Source organism: Aedes aegypti, chromosome 2 (genome assembly GCF_002204515.2).
Source record: "Aedes aegypti strain LVP_AGWG chromosome 2, AaegL5.0 Primary Assembly, whole genome shotgun sequence".
NCBI lineage: Eukaryota > Metazoa > Arthropoda > Insecta > Diptera > Culicidae > Aedes > Aedes aegypti.
The window spans coordinates 19312548-19324777 of record NC_035108.1 but is presented as its reverse complement, the minus strand read 5'-3'; positions in this window follow the sequence as shown (position 1 = coordinate 19324777).

Sequence of the window (12230 nt, the reverse complement as noted above, 5' to 3'; positions counted from 1 at the left end):
GATATCCAAAAATTTTTGCAATCGACTAGGGTAAGTGATCCATTAGTTGTGGGTGTTCCAATAGTTGCGGTAGTGCCATTATTACTGATTTCATTGAATCAGTCCCAGAACCGACACTGTAAATCGACGTATTGGCTTGTTGCTACACGAAAAACTTAAAAACATCGTTCAAATTGCTTCAACATTGATAAAATACCAAACTGATAAAACGTTTCTTGCTTGTACCAATAGTTGCGGTAAAGTGTTCCTATAATGGAGGATTCCATAGAAAATCAACGGATACCGTTGTCTCCCAGGAATTTTCGGAAACGTTCTCTTGATTGAGCATATTTTCGAAGTCCTCAGTAACTTGATTTTCAATTGGACTAGTAAGTCTTAAATTAAAATTGTGCGGGCTTTCAAACTGCATAGCAAGTTTTTAAGCTTTTTCGCAATTAGTTAGTAATAATTTGTTTTCCTCTTTCAATGCCGGTATTGGCTTCTGAGGTTTTTTTCAAAATTTTAGATAATTTCCAAAAAGGCTTAGAGCCAGGGTCCAATTGCGAAATCTTATTTTCAAAATTTTTGTTTCTTAACTGTGAAAAACGTTTTTTGATTTCTTTCTGCAAATCCTGCCATATAATTTTCATAGCAGGATCGTGAGTGCGTTGAAATTGCCTTCTCCTCACGTTTTTAAGACGGATCAAGAGTTTAAGATCATCGTCTATAATCACGGATTCAAATTTTGGAATTGCAATGCTCCTGGCTTCAACAATGGAATTTGTTAAAGTTTCAAGAGCATTGTTTATATCAAGTTTTGTTTGTAGAGAAATGTTAACATCAAGAGAGAAAGAGAGTCAATACATGTTTCATATATATTCCAGTCTGCTCGAAAATAAATGAAAGTGGAGAATCGCTTCATGGGATATTTGAAATGTAACAGGGATATGATCAGAATCAAAATCAGCATGAGTAACTAATTGGCTACAAAGATGACTAGACTTGGTTAAGACCTAGAAGAGGAAAAACATTTAGGGCTATCAGGGTGTTGAATTGACAAATAACCTGAAGAGCACTCATCAAATAAAATTCTTCCGTTGGAATTACTTTGAGAATTATTCCATGACCGATGTTTGGCATTAAAATCACCAATGACAAAAAATTTTGACTTATTGCGAGTCAATTTACGCAAGTCAGTTTGGAGCAAATTAACTTGCTGTCCAGAGCATTGAAAAGGCAAATAGGCAGCTATGAAAGTATATTTACCAAACTGTGTTTCAACAGAAACACCTAAAGTTTCAAAAACTTTAGTTTCAAATGATGAAAACAGTTGATGTTTTATACGCCTATGAATGATGATTGCAACTCCCCCACATGCCCCATCAAGTCGATCATTACGATAAACAAAAAAGTTAGGATCTCTTTTGAGTTTAGATCCAGGTTTTAAATACGTTTCGGTAATAACTGCTATATGCACGTTATTAACCGTAAGAAAATTAAACAGCTCGTCCTCTTTACCATTCAGAGAACGAGCATTCCAATTTAAAATATTTAAATTATTATTTGGATCCATTAGAAAAACGTAATCCAATAACAATTTGATTTGTAAATTTTACACCAACTTGGACTGCTTCAGTCATAGTGGTGGCTTTGAACATTGCATCAATCATTAGATTCAATTGTTCAGTTAGAAAATTAAAATTAGAGGCTGACATGTCATATGATTTCCCATTAGAATTTCCGGTAGACGAAGATGATGAGTTACCTGTGGCAGTAGGGTTTTTTCCATTTGATTTGAAACAAGCAGAATGGGTACCCATGGATCGAACAGGGGAGGAGTTCGTATTTCCTGCTACGATATCGGCAAAGGATTTACCGTGGGTAGATACATTCGAAATTCAAAGATTCGAACGGCTACCCGACGGATTAAAATTAGTTTGTGAATGAGCATTGTTATGATCTTCCTGATGGGTATGATTCATGATCAAGCGATCGTTAACTGAAAAATGAGCATTGTTCGATACTCTACCAGGCAAATTCGGGAAACGGCCGTTATCGTAACGGATATTATCCTTCATGGACTCTCTTGCGTGAAGGGTATTCCCAAAAGTTAGCTTTATGAGGGCCCTTGCAATTGGCGCATTCAAACTTTCTGGTATCTTCTTTCACAGGACAGACGTCTTTAGCGTGAGAAGAACCTCCGCAAATCATGCATTTTGCATCCATGCGACAATTTTTTGTACCCCACTTTTGGCACCGACGGCACTGAGTGGGGTTCTGGTAATTTCCTCCAGGTTTATGGAAATGTTCCCATGTCACACGGACATCAAACAAAAGTTTTGCTTTATCTAAAGCTTTAATATTATTTAGTTCTTTTTTGTTAAAGTGAACTAAATAAAATTCTTGAGAAAGCCCTTTCCGAACAATGCCAGATTGGGTTCTCTTTTTCATAATGATTACTTGGACTGGGGAAAATCCAAGTAAATCCAAGTAACCATTTTTGATCTCTTCAGGTGACTTATAGTCACTTGAGAGACCTCTCAAGACAACTTAAAAACGTTCAGTTTTGTAGTCATAAGTAAAAAATGTGTGCTTCTTCTCTTCAAGATGTTAGAAAAGAAGTTCGCGATCTTTAAGAGTTTCCGGCAAAACGCAATAGCCTCCTTTCTTTGCGATTTGGAAGGAGACCTTGATTCCCCTAATGGAGTTCAAGATCTCCTGCCTAAATCCCGCAAATTCGGAACAACTGACCACGATAGGCGGCACTCTTTGCTTCCTCACTTGAATCAAAGAGCCTGGGCTAGAGGCTGCTTCGATTTGGTGTTCGGAAAATTTGTCTAGAGCATCGAACTGATTGCTCATTTCGATGCAATTATCAACATTATTCATTTCACCCTTGGAAGAAAGTTCGAATTCCTGAGAAACGTACTTTCTTCCATTCTTGCCACGTTTAGTGACAGTTTTAAATCCCACTTTTTTTAAGGGAGTTCTGAATTCAAAGATTCACCCTTCCTCAGGTTGGTAGTTGCAACCATGTTAGGTGAATAAACGAAAGAAGACGAGACCTCCTAACAGGTTTTTTTCCCAAGACGGTGTCCAAGAAGGATTACCACCGCTAGCTTTCGCCAACGGGAACAAGGATTGTAAAGGGATCAAAAGTAGAAAAAATAGTACTGAAAAGTACTGTATTTGTAGCACTGAAATGTACCGTTTTTAATTTTAGCACTGAAAAGTACTGTTTTTGTGGCACTGAAAAGCACTGTTTTATTGCTGTAGGTAGTTTTTAAGAAAACTACCAAGAGCAAAGAGAATTCGTGTACGCACAGCACGAAGGTACGATACGCACTGTTCAAAAATATATTGTTATATCAAACTCTCGGCTACTCATGGTGCTATGGGCAACCTTTTCCAAATGACTACTCCAGGGTCAACTCCTCTAATAACCCCTTATGAAGCGGAAATCAAGTGCTTATACCAACCTAGCCCTTTGAGTTGTAGACTAAAAATAAACATCTCCGATAATTAACAGAAGATTGAAAGCCATTTTTTCTGGGGTTTCCAGATAATTGTCTGTGGCAAATCGTGGCCCAAGAAGAATCTGACATGGAATTGTTATTCTAGAGTCAACTTTTTGGTACCTCTCATAGGAAATATACTCACAGACAATTTCCTGAAATTTGATACCCACCCATATCGGCGGGGTTCTACAGATAAGTGCTTGTGACCAACAATAGATTCTCGTTTAGCTATAAAGAACATAGAAACGGTTTAAAATAATACAACTGATGAGCCATCGCGATGTATACCGAAGTACATTAGAAAAAGTGCTTTTTTCTGAATTATTTACAATTTTGTGAAAATATTGTAGTTCTTTCAACAGAAAATCATCATCAGTGTTCTATAAACATGATAGCCTTAAATGTGAGAATATTTTAAAACTATAAATTGTATGGGTCATCACAATAAGTAATAGTTTAAAATATATTTTCACTGTATTCTACGCAGTTTTGTAAATATATTGTAGTTCTTTCAATTGCTAACAATCAAAACCTCAATGCTAATTGTTTGATTATATCCATACGATCATCACAACAGCAAAACATCTATAGGTCACCGTGATAAACTTCAAGTTGTGTGCGTTCAATCGTAAAATTTCGACCCAATTTAAGCTAAGTCCAAAACCATCACCGAATTCAAAATTATCAATGCATGAATCAAGAATATAACACATTTCTGATTTTTTTTTTCTGAAAATTTCAACAAACTTGATCGAACGATTGCGATGTTACAGAATTTTGTAACTGCGATGTAGGCACCTAGTACTGTAAAGGTTAAATGACATTGAGCTAAAACTATCAAGGATCCATGGATTCAAACATCGACTCAGATCCCTATTTTGCTAGTAAGAATCGAGCGCAAAAAAACAATGGAAATTTCGTAACGTCGAAGCTGTGCAATGCATTTCCTGAGCTATCATAAATAAAAAGAACATATTCCGACTATAAAATTGGCACAAGATGAACGATTGACTGATAACGCTGTTTATAATATTTCCGCAATAAATTGATTACAGCTCTTTCTTCGAACGAATTGATAGGAAAATTCTAAGAATTGTGATTCAACGAGTGAACTGAAAATCTAGTGCATAGAAATTTAGTACAGTCAATAGCGAAAGCTAGTAACCCAAGGACAATTTGCAGTATGTCTGTCCAGGTTTAATGCGTTGTAGTATGGGCGCTCATGAATACGGCACCCAGCCTTTTTTATTCTCAAACCGTGACATCATTCAATTTTACTTGAAAATGGAGCATTGATATTAAAACTTGTCAACCCTACCTCCAATTATCCAAACTTTTATTTGCTATCTATATTTCACTTTTCTCTGTCTAAAACAGATCTAAGCACGACAATAAATCTTCGAACTGTTTAGTGGAATACCTAAAATTAAACGAAAAACCGAATTTAGTACTACCGTGCATCCCCGCTAATTTGAACGGTACCTCATGCAAACCATCGGGGTTCATTTTTAATTTGAACATCAAATCACCCTTGAATCGTGTTTTCGGTAACCTTTTTATCTGTTTTGTTTTGATTTTGCGTTTCGTTCCACAGCGTTCCATTTCACTTTACTCCGTCCTTTGGGCTAAATAACGTTTGAACCATCTTTAATCTGAACGATGTGCAAATTAGCGGGGTACAAATTGAGAAGTGTTCAGATTAAATATGGTCAAACCAACGGGGGTACCCGGTATACCATTCAATTCTGCTAGAGTTTGTATCCTTCGACAGATACGCATATTTCGACCTCAACTGTAAGGCTGTACTAGACACTGAAGACGGCCTTACAGTTGAGGTCGAAATACGCGTATCTGTCAAAGGATCACAGCTAAAAATATGTTGTAAATTTAAGTTTATTTTCATGCACATATTTAAACCTAAATTTCAACGACCAAACCATTATTATTCAATCGAATTCACTTTACATTTACACGATCATGTAATATTCAAGCATTTTTAGTTGAAAACTGAATGTATGTCCATTGAAGTTTACATGAAGCTGTAACAACGCACGAATTTGTTTTATTTTTACAGTAGCCTTCAGTTTACACTACATTGAAATTTAAATATTTTTTCTGTGTAGCGGATTTGAATGGTATAGAACTACATTCGATTTTTCGTTTATTTATTCGATAGTTCAAACGTGCTTATTTTGGGCAATGTTTCATTTTTCGTAAATTTATGAATTTTTTATTTGTTAATTTTTTACATCCCTAGCTTTTTTTTCTTAAACCTAAAAAGTAGATTGGACTTCCTTGTACCTTACAATTCCGCCCTAAATGCTTATATTTGACAGATACGCGTATTTCGACTACCACTTGCAGTATTCTTCAGTGTCAGTTACTCGTATCCACTATGGATTGGTAGTCGAAATACGCGTATCTGTCAAATATAAGCATGATTTAGGGCGGAATTAAAAGGTAGAAGGTACTCCAATCTACTTTTTAGGTTCCCAAAAAAACAACTTTTTAAATATTTATGTAAGCCTAATGGAGAAAGTTTTGTAGTAAATTTCATATCACAAGACTTTTCTTTTTTGAAAGGTTGTTTGTTGGAAATTAAATGATTTTTTTGTATTACATATGAACTGAAACTCTGAAATTTGTAATACATAAAATGATTCAGATTTTTTGAATGTTTTTATAGTACTAGAATGGTTTAAAGCCATAAAAACTCATTACTGATATCAGTGTTATGGTCCTATGTATCGTCAAAAAAGTTAATTGAAAAAAGCAAAAAAATGAAAAGGACATTCGCACTACTGACATCTTGTAGAAATAAAATTGAATACTTTCTAGTTTTATTTCTTTATTTTCATTTTTTTTTTCGAGGCACTTTATTTTTAATTCACATTTTTAACGGGGAAGAGACACTTGGATACAAAATTCTGTCACTAACTGTACGTCACAAAAAGGGTAAGTCACCGACAGATGACGATAAGATGATGTGTACTTGTTCGGCGCACTGCAGTTTATTGCTAGTCGCTACACAAAATTCAACACCATCAGATAAAGAGGGCATTAGATAAAGAGGTTAGAACGATTTGATACTACACACCATCTAAGGGCCCATTCACAAATTTCATAACGCCGAAGGGGGTGGGTGGGTGTCCTCGTGCTGTTATGGCTCATACAAAATTTGTAAAATATTCATACAAAAAGCGTTACGAGGGGGTGGGTGGGTGTCGAAAATGGCCATTTTAAACGTTATGAAATTTATGAACAAACCCTAAATGCAACAATGTGTGCCGCAATAAAGCAATCTTTCCGGAGGCAAATTATACCGCCTGATATTAGAAGTGGCACTTTTTCAAACATATGAATCATCTGCTTCCTTCCTATGTTTCTTCATCCTGGCATTACGTCCCAACTGGGATAGAACCCCTTAATGTTCTTATGAACTCAGCTTAATGTTCTTATGAGCAATTCCATAGTTATTAACGGAGAAGATTTTTACCAATTAATTAATTTTTGCATTCGTATATCGTGTGGCATGTTGGATTTGAACCTACGACCCTCAACTTGCTGAATAGCTGAGCGTTTACCGCAACGGCTATTTGGATCCGATATCAATATCAATCATAAAAGACGATACAATTATTAGAAATTTAGCTACCATTTTGTAAGACTGCTGAGAACCTATGGGAAGTCGAAGAGTTCGCTGCATTTTTCTTCAGTAGGTTTTCAGTTAAGCATCCCTTTCAATTCCTCACCTTTCTAAAAAAGGACGTAGCCAGAACCGTGGTTTAGTCCCAAATCTTTGCCTTTGGTAACGGATGGGAATTAGGCAACCCTCATACCACGGCTGATGACTGTTTCATTACATTTATTTATTTTTTTTTATCTATTTCGTTTATTTGAGGCTCAAATGCGTTTAACGCTTTACGGAGCCGAAATTCATTTTTTTGTATTTTTATTACATACAATTAATTGGCTTTTTCAGTTCAACATTAATATGGGATGGGGCCAGGGTACTCGTGGCAACTCGAGGTTAGTGGTCACATTTTTTTAAGGAAGGACATGGTAGGGATTGGGATCAGGGTTCTCAGCAGCTCATCCGGGAGGTATAACGTGGCATCTTGATTTTCGTTTCATGGCGTTGGTAGCGATTTCTTGCCGGTATTCGACTGCCTGATGGCCACGATCCTCAATCCAACACAAAGGGGACAAAAAAAAAAAACTGGGGAAGAGAACACAAGAGAATTAAACTTTTATACAACACAAGCGAAGGAAATCGTAAATTGCGACCATATAAATAAGATCGCGGGTTCCCAACACATCTCTAACTGGAACATAGGGTTGTCTACCTCGGGCCGCAAGGGTATCCAAAAGTTGCGCTCTGGAGGCGTCCATATCCGAGCACTGCCAAACTACGTGATCGATGTCATCATAACCGGAACCACACCTGTTACAAATATTGCTCAGCGCGAGGTTAATTCTGTGTAGATGTGCATCTAGCGAGTAATGGTTGGACATAAGTCTTGACATCACGCGAATGAAATCTCGACTTACGTCCAAGCCTTTCCACCAGGCTCGCAAGGAAACTCTAGGAATTATGGAATGTAACCACCGTCCCAGTTGGCCATTTAGCCAATCGCTTTGCCAACCGTGAAGAGAACTTTGACGTACTAAATGAAAAAATTCATCGTGTGAAATTCGTCTATCATAAATCTCACCTTCCTCAGCGCCCACCTTTGCGAGAGAGTCCGCCTTCTCATTGCCATAAATTAAGCAATGTGAGGGGACCCATACAAAGGTAATCTTATATGATCTTTCGACCAGTGCACACATCTGCTCTCTTATTTTTGTAAGAAAGTAAGATGCATGCTTTACAGGTTTCATCGATCGGAGTGCCTCAATAGAACTGAGACTATCCGAGAAGATGAAGAAGTGGTCTGCGGGCATGTTAGAGATCATCCCCCAAAGCGAAGTTGATTGCTGCCAGCTCAGCAACATAAACCGTGCAAGGTTCTTGAAGTTTTCGGAAGGCGGAAGAATTTTCATTGAAGACACCGAAGCCAGTGGATCCATTTATACGAGACCCGTCAGTGAAATATCTCCTGTAGGAATCGACATTCTGGAACTTTGCGTTGAAAATACGTGGAATAGTTATACATCGAAGTTGATCTGGAATTCCATGAATAGCTTGTTTCATGGACAGATCATATTCAACAGAGGAACTGTCATTGGTGAAGCGTACACGTGGAGGGTTATAACATGGAAGGCTAATGTCAGATGACATGTAGTAGAGATAAACTCGCATGAATTTTGACTGAGTATTCAGTTTGAGCAATTCTTCGAAGTTTTCGATGACGAGTGTGTTGCTCACTCCACATTTAATAAGTATTCTTAGCGAGAGCTCCCAGAATCGGTTCTGTAGCGGTAAAACCCCTGCCAGAATCTCTAGGCTCGCATTATGTGTCGAGTGCATACACCCTAAGGCGATACGCAAACAACGATATTGAATTCGTTCCAATTTAATCAGGTGGCATTTTGCTGCTGAGAGAAAACAGAAAGAGCCATACTCTAGAACAGAGAGAATGGTTGTTTTATAGAGTTTTATGAGGTCTTCCGGGTGAGCACCCCACCATGTTCCGGTAATTGTTCGTAGAAAATTGATCCTTTGTTGGCATTTTTCCGTAATATACCTAATATGGGTTCGCCAAGTGCCTTTTGAATCAAACCAGACCCCAAGGTATTTTGAAGTCAAAGACTGGTCGATGTCTATTCCCAAAAGCTTAAGCTTCAGTTGGGCTGGATTCCGCTTCCTTGAAAATACAACCAGTTGAGTTTTTTGCGGCGCAAACTCGATCCCTAAATTTCTAGCCCAAGTGGATAGATTATCAAGGGAATTTTGCAATGGTCTTTGCAAGATTTCCGCTCGTGGGCCCTTCATAGAGACCACAGCATCATCTGCAAGTTGTCTAAGCGTGCATGGTTCTTCCAAACAGTTGTCAATATCTTTAACATAAAAATTATAAAGCAAGGGACTCAGACATGAGCCTTGGGGAAGGCCCATATAGCTAATTCTGGAAGTTGTCAGTTGACCGAGAGTGAAGCTCATGTGTTTTTCTGACAACAGATTGTACAAGAAATTATTCAATATTCCAGGTAGTCCACTATTGTGCAAGTTTGCTGACAATATTTCTATGGAAACTGAATCAAAAGCGCCCTTAATATCCAAGAAAACCGAAGCCAATTGCTCCTTGTCAGCAAAGGCTAGTTGAATATCTGATGAAAGCAACGCTAGACAATCGTTTGTTCCTTTGCCCTTGCGAAAGCCAAATTGAGTACTGGAAAGCATGTTGTTTGATTCGACCCAGTGATCGAGTCGGGATAGGATCATTTTTTCTAACAATTTCCTTACACATGATAACATAGCAATCGGGCGGTACGAATTATGATCAGACGCTGGTTTCCCAGGCTTTTGAATAGCTATTACTTTGACCTGTCTCCATTCAGGTGGAACAATGTTGTGTTCCATAAAAGAGTTGAACAGGTCAAGCAACCGTCTCTTAGCGATATCAGGGAGATTTTTAAGAAGATTGAACTTGATCATATCGCGTCCCGGAGAGGAGTTGTTTGATGAAAGAAGAGCCATAGAAAATTCCAGCATAGTGAATGGTCTGTCCAACGCATCGCCTCTCTGGGTTTCCCAGAATGGCGGTTGAGCTGGAACTGAGTCTGGACAGACCTTTTTTGCGAAATTGAATATCCAACGATTGGAGTATTCGTCACTCTCATTTGAGGATGAGCGGTTTCGCATGTTGCGAGCCACTCTCCAAAGCGTCGTCATTGAAGTTTCTCGTGAGAGGCCATCGATAAAACGTCGCCAATAGCTACGCTTCTTCGCTTTAATAAGATTCTTCAGTCTTTTTTCGAGCTTCGAGTACTCTAAATAAAGTTCTGAGGTACCATATCTACGAAAAGCTTTGAAGGCATTAGATTTTTCTCGATACAACTGAGTGCATTCATCTTCCCAACCAGGTGTGGCTGGTCGTCTTTTGAAGGATGCACTTGGAACTCGTTGTTTTTGGGATTCTAATGCACTTTTATAAATCAATTCTGTTAGGAATCGATACTCATCCAACGGTGGGAGTGTGTTGAATGTTTCGATACCAAAAGTTACCGCTGATGCAAATTTTTGCCAATCGATATTCCTAGTGAGGTCGTAAGGAACCTGAATTGACTGTTCTGACCTTTCACAATTATTTCTGATAGACGTTATTATGGGCAAATGATCACTACCATGGGGATCATCAATCACCTTCCACGTGCAATCGAATGATAGTGAACTTGAACCCAAAGATAGGTCAATGCGGCTTTCTTTGCCGCCGGATGAAATACGTGTCACTTCACCTGTGTTCAAAATGTTCAAGTTGAAATCGTCGCATAAGTCATAGAAAATAGCCGCTCTATAATCGTCATAAGATTCGCCCCATCCAGTACCATGTGAGTTCATATCACCCAGTATTAAAACTGGGGATGAGAGCATGGAGACTGCATTCCAGAGATGATGGCGGTTTATTGAAACTCTTGGAGGAATATAAACAGAAGCTACGCAAAGATCTTTACCCTTTACGTTTATTTGGCAAGCAACGATTTCTATGCCTGGATGAGTCGGGATGGGGATTCTGTAGAATGAATGGCACTTTTTGATCCCTAAAAGCACACCCCCGTAATTATCATCTCGATCCTGGCGTATAATGTTAAAATCGTAGAAGTTAAGATCATCTTCAGAAGAAAGCCATGTTTCACAGAGTGCAAATATATCACAATCGGAATTGTGAAGCAAAAACTTAAATGTGTCTAATTTAGGTTTTAGACTATGACAGTTCCACTGTAACACAGTGATCATTTCTTGTACCTCACTCGATGAATTATCCATCGAAAGATATGATCGAAGCAAGGAGGGGCCACGAGATAGTCAATTCCCTGAGATACTCTTCTATTGCGGGGAGAAAAAGGTCGAGTATGCCTCTGAATGAGTCTGAAACTCCGAGGGCATCACATATGCGATCCACAAGGGCCGTAAAAGTTATCAGTCCTCGCTTAGCCCGGGGGGTTTTCGAGGAAGAGCAAGGGACTTCAGTAGCTTTTTTCTTGCTATCTTGTCTAGGGCTTCTTTTCGAAGTATATTTAATCGGTGGAGGCGGGGGCGGCAGATCTTTGCTGCAACACGGAATGGAAGCATCGAGGACCTGTTTCTTCGGCAATTTCAAATTTGCCCCACCTCCTTTGGAATTAGGCAAACTTTTGAGGGAAGATTTCATTACCTTACGGCGCAGTCCCGGAGAAGATGGAGACTTTCGTTTTCCGGGTGCGTGTACCTCCGAAGAATCTCCCCCATCAGTTTCGTCGTCGTTCGCTTCGTCGGAAGACAACTCTTGAAAAGAGTTACCAACTGGGATGGCTGATGAAGACTCTTTTGCAGGCGGATTTAAAGCTTTCACCATTTCCGCATACGTCTTCTTGGAGCGCTTCACAATGGAGCGACTCTCATTTCGAATGCGCCTTTTGTATGCCGGGCATTTCTGCAAGTCATGAAGATCCTCACGACAGTAGCTGCATTTTTCAGCTTCCTGTGTGCAATCATCTTCCAAGTGAGCTTGGTTGCATTTACCACAACGGGGCTTGTTGTCGCAAAAGCTAGCACTATGACCAAGCTGTTTGCAGTTGGTACAATTGAATACC